The 13,479-nt window shown below is 43.8% G+C and overlaps 1 protein-coding gene across 1 annotated transcript in view; it reads right to left on the minus strand.

Annotated features, from left to right (window-relative positions):
- The window catches only part of C8H5orf58 (chromosome 8 C5orf58 homolog), a 28,964-nt gene extending 19,232 nt beyond the window's left edge, over positions 1-9,732 (minus strand). Inside the window, exon 1 of the mRNA XM_045028511.1 lies at positions 9,613-9,732. The gene's annotated coding sequence lies outside the window, so the exon portion shown is untranslated. The remainder of the gene's footprint in view (positions 1-9,612) is intronic.
- Positions 9,733-13,479: the final 3,747 nt, after the last annotated feature.

Genomic DNA, 13,479 nt, shown 5'->3' on the forward strand with positions numbered 1-13,479 from the left:
ATCAGTTTAAGGGATTCTAACTGTTCACTTTTGGACTATGATTCCCATTTTATATTGAACCTGCTGATTGTTATTATGGTACATGTTGAAGACTACCAGATCAAGAACTATAGTCTTATTTGCATCTCCATTAGATTGTATAATCCAGCTCCCTGACAGTGCTGAATCCATTTTCACTGCACATTTTACCAGTTTTTGGTCCAAACTACTTTTAGACTTCCAAGAGATTACTTCATGGGACTATTTCACTGACTAATACATCTCACTCCTCAGAAGCTTTTCTGATTTTCATCAAAAGTTTTATCTTTCTTAATTTCATCTCAATACTTTTTCATACACTTTTGTGACACTTTGTTACCTTTTCTTGCCACTTAGTCCTTATATAATGAGCAATGAATCTGCCAGTGTATGGAAGCAGGAACAACTGAATTGGTGATGGCAAAAGTAAAGCAAGCTAGTAGAAACTTCTGGAAGACAGCAACAACAGCTGAGAAAGTACTGTCCTCCCCCTACTCTGTCCCCAATATCATGTAATCTATTTCCCCCTCCCCTTTCGGGAGACTCTATATACTGTGATTAAGTATGACTTCCAGAAAGAAAGATCTTATCCTTCTAAGTCCCATCCATTTTTGTGTGTCAACCAAGCACACAGATGTGGTTCCTCCCTCTTAACAAGCTTTGGCAGACATAAAGTGAGCCCTCCACCTAACGCTTGCCAGACAGAATTCCCTGCACAGTATGCTCAAAATTAAAGTGTAAGTAGTCACATATAGCACCAACTGTCCATCCCCTGGTCTAACATGGTGTTAAAAGAATCAATGGAATGTCACCAGGCCAGGGCCGGCTCCAGGCACCAGCATTCCACGCAGGTGCTTGGGGCGGCAATCTGCAAGGGGCGGCAGTCCATGTGTTTTTGCTGCCCCAAGCGGCGTGCCAAATTGCCGCTGCGGATGGCGGGGGCAGTCTGTGTGCTGTTAGGGCGGCACGTGCGTTTCCTCGGCGGCAGCTTCTGTCTTCAGCCGGAAGACAGAAGCTGCGCTGCCGTGGACAGCTGACGACAGAAACTGCCGCCGAATTGCTGCCGCCGCCGAAAAGTGCGTGCCGCCCTGATGCACACAGACTGCGCCCGCCGTCCATGGCAGCAATTCGGCGCGCTGCTTGGGGCCACAAAAACAGTAGAGCCGGCCCTGCACCAGGCCCATCAAAATGCAACCACTCTCACATACAGTCACAGGGTGAACTGGTCTCTTAAGAGAAGCCCAGGCCCAAGTGTTCACCCCTCCGCTCCAAGGTGGAGGAGATACTAATGGTGACTAAATGAGGTAATAGCCTGAGGAGCAGCTCTTGCTGGTAAAAAGCCATAAAGAATTCAGAGCCCAGGTGACTGGGAGAACTGAGGAGGAACTTCAGGGAGAGTTGTGTCAGCTGACCAGGACAAGGGTGCTCTAGCCAAATGGTTGGAGCAGGTGTCAGGACCCAAGGACTAGGGTCAGAGCTGGAGTCAGTAGTCAGAAGCTGGAGCCAGGGGTCAAACCGGCGGACGGGGACTGTAGCAAGCAGGGTAGCAAGCAAGAAGGGGTCCAAGGCAGGGACAGGTCAGAGGCAGCAAGAACAAGGTAATGCAGGAGAAGGCAGAGAGGTGGGAATGAGCATTTAGAAGCCAGCAAGCAGCTGCTACTGCTGGCCCAAGAGCCAGCCTCTGGCCCTCCAGCCTGTCAGGTGGCATGGCCAGTCAGGCAGCCTGCTGCAGGCCAGCTGCACTGGTGAGGCTGCCTGGAGATTACCTCTGCTGCTGGCCCTGATTCCTGACAAATGGACTCCGTCAGAATCAGCACTCTCTACAAGGGTGGGAGAACCTAAGCAGAGCCCAGTATCAGGGGAGAGTCTTTTCATTTTGTGTTTGTTTGGACTCTAACACCCCAGCGGGGTTAGGGTGATCAGATATCCCGATTTTATAGGGACAGTCCCGATTTTTGGGTCTTTTTCTTATTTAGACTCCTATTACCCCCCACCCGCTGTCCTGATTTCTCACACTTGCTGTCTGGTCACCCTACGCGGGGTGGACTCCTACATGACAGTCTGAAGGGTTAAGTCTCTCAAGTAACTGAACAGTGATGAAAGCTGTGTGGATCACTGAAGACCCAGGAGAGAAAACAGAGGTTGGGTATCTGCAGTATTATGCCATACCACAAGGGGGTTGGCACAAAGACTGCATCTTGCTACACATATCCTCTGGCTAAGAAGCGGGCTCTGATATCTTCAAACTGATATTTGTCCTATTACACATCTCTCAGTACAGAAATATCCAGTGTAATTACAAAGTTCAGTCTCTTTGCATGAAGTCCTGCTGAAAAGGCTGGGAAAATGGAGCCCATTTTATCTTATTCCTTCCAGTTTCCTAGCCACATTCAGTATTAAGAGCTTATCACTGAATTTCAGCAATTTAAATATCCCAGCTTTCTGCTGATCATTTTCCTGCCTTTTTTTTATTTACTCGATGGACTTTGTCTATCAAATAGAAGGAGTGAGGGTTCTAATCTGAAAAGGCCTGAGAGCACTTTTGGAAGAAAAATTATCATATTTTAACCTTTTAAGGCCTCTGTATTGTCTAATATATGAAGATAGTTTTGTCTTCAGCTGTTTCCAATCCATCTCCCTTGTTTCAATGGCTACTTTTTATAGCTAATTTTCTAAGTAAGACATTCAGGATTTGATGTCTGAAATATATTTTCTGAGGGAATTAATGTTAAAGGTGCCCAGATTTCCTGTCAGGACCGTTTTCAGTGTCAATTCTTTAACATATACAATTAAAAACCAGAAGCAAAAAGTATAAAATCCCAAGCCCTCCCTTTTGCCTTGAAGCCTTTATTATGACCAACCTCCCTCCCTCTCCTAAATAATCAGCATGTCATTATATACATAGCCAATAGAAGACTCCTTTCTATAATTTTAATAAACACCTCTACCCCGATATAATGCTGTCCTCGGGAGCCAAAAAATCTTACTGCATTATAGGTGAACCGCTTTGATCCGCAGGAGCACACAGCCCCGCCTCCCCCCGGAGCGCTGCTTTACTGCATTATATCCAAATTCGTTTATATTGGGTCACGTCGTATTGGGGTAGAGGTGTATTCTTTACCTACATTCCTGGTTGCAAGTTCCTAATATGATTCTCCTATTCCCCTAATCTCATTACACTGCTGAAATGTAATTCCTCAGTACTTCCTAAGTCTCATCAGTAATAATGCAATAGAAATTCCTTACTTGTAGGACTGACTGGCTCTCAGTACAGAAGCATATCTTATCAGTGTCTATGTATACCATCCTCATCTCCTAGCGATGCCAGTAGGCTGCACTACAACTAGCAGTCTGTCTCTTAACTATTATGCACGCATCATTCCTATTCCATTGAGGACTGGCCAACAGAGCTATAAATGTATTCACAAACCAAACCACCAAATCACAAAAAAACACTTTACATAAGGATGACATACAACTTCCAGCACAGCAGTTTCTCTGATGCGTAGGTCTATCAGCAGTTGCATATTACTACGTAATACACATGACTCTAGTCACTTTTTGAAAGAGCTGCAAGAATCAGCTTTTGATGCCTTTGTTCATCTGTGATATTTTGCTCACATCCCCAGTGATACATTGGCAACTGCTTCTGCTGCTGCTATAGCATATAGACCAGTTACGGCTTTCCAAAGGTTTTGATTAGGACTGAAAATTTAAGTCTTATTTATCCACAGACCCAGTAGAGGTAAGGCAGTGGCAGGAGCCACTTCATTGTTCCTTCCAATGTGCTTCCCCTAGTTGGGACCATCACTATGAGAGGATATGTAGTTCAGTCCCTGAGAGAATTCCATCTTTGGCCTCTGTGCTTAGCTTGCCATCATATCTTGGGTTCCCAGTGTTAAATGAACAATCATATAAAATAGAAACTAGACAGATAATACACATTCATTTCACATAGACCTCTGTACAGCTGTCAGATGGGTGGTAATTTTGAATAACCATTGGATAACCAATGAGGTTAAGATTTGAGCAGCAACCTGGAGGTTAATATTACTAATAATAAATCATTTTACTGAATGCAGAGGGATTATCACTTCATTACTAGCAGGGCCATCCCTAGGGGAGTGCGGGGCCCAGGGCGGAAGTGATGGATGCATCTCTTCTGGGACTGATCACGCCAGCCAATCGCATCGGCTGGTGGGCCCCCCCAAAGTGCAGGGCCCAAAGCAGTTGCCCCGATTCGCCCTACCCGAGGGGCGGCTCCAATTACTAGAATACTTGTAGCTAGCCAGTACAATGCAGCTCTGATTTTCAGAAGCTAAAGACATATAAGACATATCAGAAAGAATTAAAGAATAACAGTTTCTTAGGTGAAAGAAAATGAAATGATGGAATTAATGTACTCATTGAGTATTATGAAATGACATTAGAGCTCCATCTTCATAGTATCTAAGCACCTTCCAGTCATGCATTATGGCTAATAACTATCATGTGCTGAGATGCATGTGTAGTGGACAATTTTGTGTTGGTAGGCTTTTAAAGAAAAAATATACATGTTGTTACGTGTTTATATCAGAGAAGGCAGGGTCAAAGAAATGCACCTTGTGCTTGGAACAGAAGATGGTAAGGTTTGTGGTAGTCCTGGGTTCCTGAGGGAGGAAGCCATAAGTAAAGATGAAGAAAAGATATTTCCACTTATTTGCCTGAATTTGGAATTTGTACAAAATCTTGGCATGAGGTTTTTTATATATATAATAAATCAACATGTTGTGCATTACCCAATCATACATATTCTTTAATGCATAAACAATCCCATAATATATTTTTTTAATTGCTAATCTTTGTTTCAGGTCTCAGATATGAGCAAATGGAAGCACTATTACTGGACAGCTCAAGAATTCATTTAACTGCAGCTGGAAGTGTTCTCCTTAGCATGTCTGTCTGCATATCTATACAAGCGCCATATATATTTTGGTCAGAAAGTAGATTAAATAGAACACAAGAAATAATGAAAATTAATAGCTTGGGCAAATTATGACCCTTGTTGAAGGTTGAGATAAGGTATTGGTTTGAGTTGTGAACTTAAATCATTCTGGGAGACTATTAATTATGCACTCGTGAAAGAGAAGGTTATGGTAACAGACTACTTAGTTATTTTAGCATGCTTGTATTTGAAAGAACGCGCATAATAGTGATCACTCAACCTGTCTCTGCAAGGGAGAGAGCAAGGAAGGATGAAAAGGATCTGCATTATGTTTAGTGGCACCATGAGAAGTTAATTATACTTTTTAAAACCCCGTTACAGCAAGGCATCCCAAATGACTATGCGCAAACAAAAACTCCCCTAAAGCATGGTGCTATTCTGGAAAAATTGCACCTTATTACTGAATAGATGTGCTCCCTGTAGTTACTCAGTGTCATATCTACTCATTTTAGTCATTAAAATACATTTTATTACATTTTTTTCTCTGCAGGGCCAGCACAGGAGCTGGATTTATTTGTGAATCACCAACAGAATTATTAATTAAATTCCAATGGTAGAGTCTTTATTGTTGGTGATGTGCAAACTAAAAGAACCCACATTGACTCTCATTTTCCAGTCAGAGTTTCCAGGGCTGGTGGGCAGAAAACAATGTTTTTACTTGCAAGAACATAAGAACGGCCATACTGGGTCAGATCAAGGGTCCATCAAGCCCAGTATCCTATCCTCTGACAGTGGCCAATGGCAGATGCTCCAAAGGGAATGAACAGAACAGGTTATCATCAAGTGATCCATGCCCTGTCATCCAATCCCAGCTTCTGGCTGATGAACATATTTGATGTGGAGTCCCTGAGAGATAATAATGTGGAACTCCACATTTTAGAATCACCTTAAGGAAGAAAACTGCATTTTGAAAACTACGAACTATACACTGCAAAGGAAGAGTATAACACACTAGTCCAATGCTTAGAGTGGGGAAAATGTCAGTGGAAGCGTACTCCCTTTCATGCCCATCTTTAACCCTCTTGCCTCAATAGGCATCAGTAAGAGTTAGGAGTACAGCATACTCATCAAAGCCCTTATTTTGACACATCACCATATTTTAAAATGGCCACCAGGGCCGGCTCCAGGCACCAGCATTCCAAGCTGGTGCTTGGGGCGGCATTCTGCAAGGGGCAGCAGTCCCTGTGTTTTCGCCGCCCCAAGCAGCGCGCCGAATTGCCGCTGCAGACAGCGGGGGCAGTCTATGTACCCTTAGGGCGGCAGGCGCGTTTCCGCGACGGCGGCAATTCGGCGGCCGCTTCTATGTTCAGCTGTCCCGGGTGGCTTCAGCTAAACATAGAAGCTGCCGCCGAACTGCCGCCACCGCGGAAACGCGCCTGCCGCCCTAAGGGCACACGGACTGCCCCCACCGCCCGCCGGCGGCAATTCAGCGCGCTGCTTGGGGCAGCAAAAACTGTAGAGCCGGCTCTGGTGGCCACTATCAATACATCACCCTATGCCCCCATTGCCACACTGCAGTATCAGAGATAACAGAATTTCCCCTTAAGTATAGAATAAATAGAACGAGTCAATCCATATTCTCCACTATCTTGGGAACTTGTGGCCTATCAAGTTACTAAGGAGATACTGAAGAGAATGTGCTTTGTTTCCTTCTCAACTGTGCAATTTCTTGTTTAGGTTTGCATCGCAACTTTACAACCTCTTCATTTAGTTAGTCTGAGATTCATTTAACTGACTACATCATTCAGCACATACATAATAATACAAGACACATGCTAATTAAACAACATTAAAAATTGATCAGGTAACTTGTTGCCACTTAAAGAACTTAAACATGCACCCCAAGAAAAAAGAACCTCAGACCTAAATAAATAGGTTTATTTATAGGCCTTAAGATCAACAAACTCCGACTGTGTTGGAATGAGGTGCGAGGGGGAATGTGAGCTCCAGAATCCATGCAACAACCATCTATCATGTAAAATCTGGGGCTCCCAGTTCACACACCCCAACCAATCCTAGCCATTAGAGTAGAATGTGAGAAGAATGGCAGACTTGCCTCATATTGGTGGCACAATGCAAACCAACAATTATTGCCCTTGATTTATGACCTCAGAGAACAGGGAGGAGGATAAAAATGTGATTGTTTTAGATTTGGGTTCTGATGCTCTACACTTCAGGAGTCCTGAATGGAAATGTGCAGGCCAGATATGTGCTCTTGGGAATGGATTTAAATAAACAGCATATGTCATTGTTGCTTTATGAACCAGATCTGGTAAGCAGTTTTGCTAATCTGGTTCCTAAAGCAAGGAGGATGTGCTGTACAAAGCATTGTGTTGTTCTGGAGGTAAAGGGAGGGGTAACATATGCTTTTAGTTGAGGCTGGTGACTGCTAGATAGATTCTAGTTAAATGTTGGAGCCTTATGCATAGTGACCCCTCTCTCTCTCCCCCCCCCACCCCATGCCCACATTTTAACTCTGATGTGGGAGATTTACTAAAGGTAGGTCTGGAGGCAGAAAGGGTGTGTTAGGGATGAGACTGAAGTATGTAGCTCTGAGGAAAATCTGGGCAATGCAGCAGACCATAGGGAAGCCCAGGTTGCTGTAATTTAGGCAATGCCCAACAGCAGGCCCAGTTCTGCCCTGGGTCTCTCCAACACCCATAGCAGCCCAGGATCAGGAGGGTGGAAAGGTGTAAAGCCACCTTAGCCCATCATCACTTTGGACTGAGTTCTTGGCTGCACCTCCAAGTGGTGCAGCACAGAGCCCCAACCATAGGTTTTAGGCCAGAAATCAACATTATGATCATCTGCCTGCTGCATAGTGCAGGCCATTGAACCTCACCGAGCTATTCAGGCGTTGAACCCAATAATGTGGGGTTCAAATAGAGAATATCATTTAGAATGGCAAGCAACACTGAAAGTAAGGTTTCTCCAGGCTCTTTGTCAGGGCCAGGGCCAGCTCCAGACCCCAGCACGCCAAGCGTGCGCTTGGGGCGGCGTGCCGCGGGAGGGCGGCAGGCGGCTCCGGTGGACCTCCCACAGGCATGCCTGCGGAGGGTCCGCTGGTCCCGCGGCTTCGGTGGAGCATCCGCAGGCGTGCCTGTGGGAGGTCCACTGGAGCCGCGGGACCAGCGGACCCTCCGCAGGCACGTCTGCAGGAGGTCCACCGGAGCCGCGGGACCGGCGACCGCCAGAACGCCCCCCGCCCTGCTTGGGGCGGCGCAATTCCTAGAGCCGCCCCTGGTCAGGGCCAGGCCACAGGTTGACTGAGGGAACAGAACAAACTGCTCAGTATTGGTGTCAAAGATGAAGCTTAAAAATCACTAGTCCGATGCCAAATTGGGAGTGGGAGGCAAGGTTTAGGGTCAGGCCAAGCCAAGGTCTTGCCCTGGGGTTGGCAATGGTCCAAAACCAAAGAGAGTAAATCAAGATCACTGTCAGGAGCCATGTCAGGTCAAGAGCCAAGAGGCTAGGATCTAGGTGAGTTGCATGTTATATCCTTGGGGGCAGCCGGTTTAGGAAGAAATCACTTGAGGCCAGACAGCAGACAGCTAACAAAACCACCATTTTATTTACAGACACAGAGAGTTCACTTAGCCGGCTGAAGCTGGCTGAGCTAACCCATAATAATCTAACTCAGTTGCCATGCAACAAAAACCATGACAACCAAATACACAACATTGCAGTGTGGAGCAGCAAGACAGGGTCCATCTCAAAAGCACACCGAAGCTTTTTATTTCCCAGCCAACTCCCAGAAATGGCTTCCTGGTTTACGTGGGGAATGCCAGCCAAACGGAATCCTGGAGGGCTGTCACTCATGCCTCTGAGGGCAGGACTTCCTGCAGGGCTTAGCCTCTCAATATTTCTTGGTGGCAACCCTACCTGGGCCCATGGGTGGTAATGAGGAAGCAGTGTCTGTCACACTCCCCAGTTTTAGGCCCATGGGTTCCTAAACTCCTCCTGTAACAAGCCTCAGAAAATGCAGCATAGATTAGCATTTTATCCAGATGTCTTTTGTACACTAATGTAAATGACCCAAATGAAAAGATACAGGGGTACACACACAAAGCAACTCATTGATTTATTAATATTGCTGATGGTTACAAACATAAAATACTCAGATAATATGGTGAGGTGGCTGAGAAATCAGATACTGTATAAAGCAATATGATCTGAGATTGCACAGTGAGTAAAGAGCATTTATGTTCCATAATAACAAGTCTTGTTGATTTGATTTGATTTCTAATGATAAATTATCTACAAGATCCAAGAATCAGTTTGCTTAGGAGAAAATTAGTAATGCAGTTAAATGGCATGCTACAGTGGCTTGGGCCAGGTTCTGCTTCATCTAGATTCTGGATAATAATGACATATTCAATGTGCCCTCTAGAGTGGGGCAGAGGCGAAGGTGCTGTAATATCCCTACATGAAACTCAAAATCAAATTATTTTAAGTACAGTAATAAGTAATAATTGCACAATAATGCCAGAAGGGGGAGCTGTTTTGCTGAACTTCCCTTAGATTGTCTTTTACATAAGGCCCTGGCTAAAAGGACAACTCTACATTATACAACTTTTCTATTTAAAAAAGAAAGTTAGAAACATGAATACCTCAGGCAAGTGGAGTTTCCCCTTTCTCCCCTTCCAGCTAGGGTAAGCAATTTAATCAGATTCTCTTTCTTTCTTCCTCCTCAATCTTCCGTGCAGCTTTTTATCTCAGCAGGTGTAAGAACCCTGGCTCGACTAACATAAAATGTGATGCAAGAAATGCAGAAGGAACTGTTTACTCACAAATACTGTGCTACTTCAGTGAGGAATCAAATATTTGGAAAATAAAAGGGTGGGGGGACTTTTGAGGGGTTAGGGGTAGGGTTGCCAGGTGTCCAGTTTTTGACCAGAATGCCCGGTTGAAAAGGGACCTTGGTGGCTCCAGTCAGCACTGCCAACCGAGCGATTAAAATTCTGAATGTCAGTGCTGCAGGGCTAAGGCAGGCTAGTCCTTACCTGCCTGGTACCGCGCTGCGCCCTGGAAGCAGCCAGCAGGTCCGGCTCCTAGGCAGGGGGACCATGGGGCTCCGTGTGCTGTCCCTGACCCAAGCACCGGCTCTGCACTCCCTGTGGCCAGGAATTGCGGCCAATGGGACCTGGGAATCAGTGGCCTGCAGGCAAGAGTAGCACACAGAATATGTTCCCTCCCCCTCGCTGCCTAGGAGCCAGACCTGCCAGCTGCTTCCAGGGCGCAATGTGGGCCTAGGACTGGCAGGGAGCCTGCCTTGGCCCCACTGTGCCTCTGACTGAGAGCTGCCTGAGGTAAGCACCCTTCAAGCATCACTCATAGTCTTAAAGCTTTAGGTGGATGAAAGCTCTAGGCCACCATCACTTAACACACCACATTGGGCCTGCTCCCACTCCCTCTGAAATCCATGAAAAAGGGCCCCTTTCCCAGAGCCTCAGAAGTATTTAGGCTCCAAGCTTCCAGTGAAAGCAAACTGAGTTAGATGTCTAAACACCTTTGAGGATCTTGGTTATTGTCTTTAATGAGAGTGGGACTAGACCTCACGTGCCCCTCGGCAAGGCAGAGAACTCTCACCTGCAACAGAAAAATGCTTCTTCTCCACCACCAAACTCCCCCACCTCCTGTGCAAGTTTGCTAAGATCACTGAAGAGAAAAGGCTTTTTCTAATATGTTGTAGGGCAGCAGCCTCTGAGGGCTGCCAAGGTCTGCAGCGCCTTTCTTGCTGTTGGGAGATTGTTGTAGAAAGGAGGATGAAATTGCTTCTGATTGCATCTGTGAAGGAATGAAGGAAGGAGTTTGGATGGGCACTGGTTTCTCCTTCATGGGCTGTTTCTGACCTCTTCTATGTGGACAAAGAAAATGTGGTGTGGTTAGGCCTAAGGGCTGATTGAGGACTGGACAGTCAGGCTGGGATTGGAAGAGAAAGGGATAGGGGTGAGCCCTGTAAACTGGAAGATAAGACCCAAGTGCTTATGCCTGGCGACAGATGTGATGGTGGGATAGAGGTTTTCATATCTGTCTGAGGCCTAGCGGTGTATTGTTAAATGTTCCCTCCTTCCCTCTCATTTCTAGTGTCACAAAGGACCCAAAATTAGTTGTTAAACCAGCTTAACATTCAGGATGTTCAGATCTGGGGCTTTGTTTCAGCTCAGAACAGGAAGCATTCATAATATATGGTTCTGGGAAATCTCCCTGCTTTTAAGCCTACGTCAGTGCCATAAAGACATCCGTATTAAGCTGCTCAGATGGCTTATTTCTCTGGTGCTGGGTTATTTTTGACAGATAATGTTGGCTTAAACTAATATTAGGAGATACTGGTTGTGAGATTATGGTGCATCAAAATTAATGAATTTTATTCCATGTCTTTTCATCAAGATGAACAAAGTAGGGAAAGAGAACATTAATTTGTTGATTATTTATACAAGCACTGGTTACTCATATGCACAAAAAGAATCAGAGTTGCCTGCTTGTGATTCTTAAGCTCACTAACAGCCTCCACACACAATGGCTACTCACACTGTGGACTGTGTTTCTGCTAAAAAAACCCTATGAAAATGTTAGTGCAGGGCTCCATTTTTATTGTGTCACAATAATTTCCAACCTCAATGTGCTCGGTTCCATGGGATTCATAAGAAGAGAGTCTTTAACTCAGTTTAACCCACAATAAGTTGTCCCCAGCTCATGATTTTTCATTGCATCCCATTTTCTGTGTGTGTGCCGGTTAGACTGTTAGCTCTTCAAAGCAGATTCAGTCTTCATTTTTGTACTTGGTAAAATGTCAAACATAGCGTTGACGCTAAACAAATAAATAATAACTGTCTTTACTATTTTACAGTTGGAGAAAATGATACAGCGAGAGATTTAGTAACAGTCATTTCAGAATCTCTCCTTAAAATGTGAAGATCAAAGACAGGTCACCTCTAGTGTAATTTAACAGGCCTACCATTGTTTTTGTTTTTTGGTTTGGTTTGTATAAAGACAAAGATAGGTAATGCAAAAAAAGCAGGCACAATTGTAGCTCCTGACCTTCCCTAGCATTGTACAGGTTTGTTTGCAAGAATACAAGTGCGACTGGGGACAAACAATTTCAGCTTGGGCATCATGCAGTGGGCTATTTTGCAAAGAAACAGTGTGTGTTGTTGAAACTTTTTTGTGCATTCCCCGAAACAAATGACACTATTCCGAATATTTTCTTTTCTGTGCAGTAAATAAAATCTTTGATGTTGACAATGCTAATATTATATTTTAAAATATATTTGCTTCTCTGTGTTTTGTTGATTTTTATTGCTTTATATAAATCACAGAGCAGGGACTCACTAAGTTTCACTTTGAAAAAGAGCTGAATTTTTCAGGATGGCACTGGACACAGTCACTGCTGATTGTACTATTTTGAGCTGATGGATTATCGGGTGAAAATATCCAAAAAAGCTATTTTCAACAAATATTGTGGATATGTACATGGAGTGCTGGTCAAGAAGATTTTTTAAATTGGTTTCTTGTTGAATTATTTCATATAAATAATTTTCTAGGCTGAATATTCATATTGCAGAATGAGCTCAACATATTTTAATAGCATTGGTGCTTTAAATCTATTAGCCATTTTTTTTCTTTTTCTTTTTTTTTTTTTTTTTGTGTGGGGAGCCACTGTTATGACACATGCAATAGCAGCGAAACTGGCAAGAAAAAAAAATCCTGTTGCTAACTTACAAAAAAAATCTTCTGGGTATTTGTCTTTACCATCAGTCAGGACAATGCAAATAAATGTTTCCTAAAGAATGAAGGCATGTGTTTGCAATGAATGGGATCTTCCGCAACTATTTGTTTTAAGTTTTATTTATACAGAGGACAGGGTTAGCTAGCAATTTGCATCCACGTTGAGCCGGTTATCAAGAAATGAGGCATTGTTAATTCAGTATTTATGGAAATATTGATTGCAGTTAATGCAGCTTGATTAGTAACTTTAAGTTATTTAATGTTGTTCTTGTAAAGGTCTCCTCTCACTGAAGAATGTTGAAACCAGTGGCATTAATTTATTTCTGTCAGACCATTTAATCTCATTCTTCACTATGTCTGAAGAACAAAAATTATTTCTGGATGAGTTTTTAATGGATGTTTTAAAAATATATAAAACTGTATCCTTTTAATACCATAGAAACAAACCTTTCCCATACAGTATCTGAGTAATAAAAAAGGACTGGTTCATACAATATTAGAGTAAAATATTTAGTTGCTGGAGGTTTTCTTGGTGATTTTTAATTTCCTTAGTTCCAGTGTCATAATGGAGGAAGTGGAACAAGAAAAAACAGGAAATTTCCATAAAGAGAAAAAAATCTTGGTCTTGGGTTTTCTTTTCAGTTCACGAGAAGGAGGTTTGTGCCATGTTCATAGATGTAAAGCGCATGAGATCTCTCAGATCGATCTTAAGTTAGTAAACAAAGTTGACTATTTGCTTTGGTCCAAGA

The sequence above is a fragment of the Mauremys mutica genome, chromosome 8 (assembly GCF_020497125.1).
Source record: "Mauremys mutica isolate MM-2020 ecotype Southern chromosome 8, ASM2049712v1, whole genome shotgun sequence".
NCBI lineage: Eukaryota > Metazoa > Chordata > Testudines > Geoemydidae > Mauremys > Mauremys mutica.